This window comes from Corylus avellana, chromosome ca5 (assembly GCF_901000735.1).
Source record: "Corylus avellana chromosome ca5, CavTom2PMs-1.0".
NCBI classification, from domain to species: domain Eukaryota; kingdom Viridiplantae; phylum Streptophyta; class Magnoliopsida; order Fagales; family Betulaceae; genus Corylus; species Corylus avellana.
The window spans coordinates 33,024,711-33,026,301 of NC_081545.1; the positions used below are offsets into that span (position 1 = coordinate 33,024,711).

The 1,591-nt window shown below is 34.8% G+C and overlaps 3 non-coding genes across 3 annotated transcripts; all 3 read left to right on the forward strand.

The window, feature by feature from the left end:
• The first annotated feature begins 856 nt into the window (after positions 1–856).
• LOC132183464 (small nucleolar RNA SNORD14) lies at positions 857–983 on the forward strand. Its single transcript, XR_009440429.1, has one exon. It is a non-coding gene; the product is annotated as a small nucleolar RNA SNORD14 (small nucleolar RNA).
• A 139-nt stretch (positions 984–1,122) lies between these two features.
• On the forward strand, positions 1,123–1,245 carry LOC132183462 (small nucleolar RNA SNORD14). Its single transcript, XR_009440427.1, has one exon. It is a non-coding gene; the product is annotated as a small nucleolar RNA SNORD14 (small nucleolar RNA).
• A 150-nt stretch (positions 1,246–1,395) lies between these two features.
• Positions 1,396–1,518, forward strand: LOC132183463 (small nucleolar RNA SNORD14). Its single transcript, XR_009440428.1, has one exon. It is a non-coding gene; the product is annotated as a small nucleolar RNA SNORD14 (small nucleolar RNA).
• Positions 1,519–1,591: the final 73 nt, after the last annotated feature.

Genomic DNA, 1,591 nt, shown 5'->3' on the forward strand with positions numbered 1-1,591 from the left:
ATGTTACATGTCAGTCACGTATTTTGTTCAAATTAATCTGATTTTTAAAATTATCATTAAATTATACCGATAAAAATTAACCTATAATGACATGAAACACCTCTAAATATAAGTCATGCATATAAATTTATTGGATGTACGTGGAAAAGGGAACATATGCAACTTGAGAAAAAATTGGCTGGAATGACTATTTGTCAAATAACTAAAATTCATATATATATAAAAGTGTCAAATTTAAAAACATCTTTTGTAATATTCTTTTTTTTTTTTTTAATAATTTTCTAACGGTATACTTCAGATTTTACATAAATTCTATTAAGAAATTGATATAAAAAAAAACCCATAAAATTGATTACAATTACAAATATAAAAAACTTAATTTGATACAAGTTCAAAACTATATATATTAGTTTCCATATGAAATATCAATCGGCTACAGACTACGCCTTATGAAGCGGAGGTCAATAGATCAAATCCCCGACATGTTAAAAAAAATAAAAATAAAAATAAAATTAAACACTGGACAGAGAAGGAAAACACCGAAACAATCTGAAACCGTCCGTTCCATTTGAGATCGGACGGTTCTAGTAATCCAAGGGCAGAACCCTCATGAATTCTTAACCCTAACACCAACACTATATAAACCGCGCTACACCACGCTCTTAGCCGGTACGAAATCCTTCTTCTTCCTTTACTCTTTGGCGCTCAGATCGCTTTTCATTGTTTGTTGTTATTTCGTCAATCTCTGTTTCTCAATTTATAGAAATATCCCTCTGTTTTCTGTTTATTGCTTTTTTTCATTCGTCGATCATTTGAGTATATATGCGTGATTGTGATACGGCGGGGATCTTGTTGTTGTCTGTGATGATAAATCCAAAGGCTTGTTTCTCAAGAACATTCGCAGTGGCCGCCTGAGAGCTTTCGCCTTTCGCCGGGCTTGAGAGCTTGTGCTGCTTTTTATCCTTCCTTGGATGTCTGAGACTCACACCCCATATTTTGATCACTGCAAGTTGTGATTGAATCCCATGGATGCCGTGGAAAGATTTTTTTTTTGCTTGAATCGCATCTAATTATTTCTCTGATTAATTCTGCATTTTTGTTGAAATTTTTGTTTCTGCAAAATGTTGATGATGATAAATCCTAAGGCTTGTTTCTCAAAACATTCGCAGTGGCCGCCTAAGAGCTTTCGCCTTTGCCGGGCTTGAGAGCTAGTGCTGCTTAATCCTTCCTTGGATGTCTGAAACTTGTTTCCCACTTTACCTACAACAATTATTGGCATAAAATGAAATTGAGCATATATTTCATATTTCGTTGTTTATGTTGCTTTCTGAAATTTTTTTTCTGAAACTTCAAAACCTCGTTCTGGCTTTTGGCATTGTTATTGATATTCAAGAGGTCCAATGATGATAATCCGAAGGCTTGTTTCTCAAAACATTCGCAGTGGCCGCCTAAGAGCTTTCGCCTTAGCCAGGCTTGAGAGCTAATGCTGCTTTTATCCTTCCTTGGATGTCTGAGGCCACCATCACACTATAAAGACAATAATAACAGGCCATATAAAAACAGGGCGATTTCTGGGTTTAGATCTTATTTT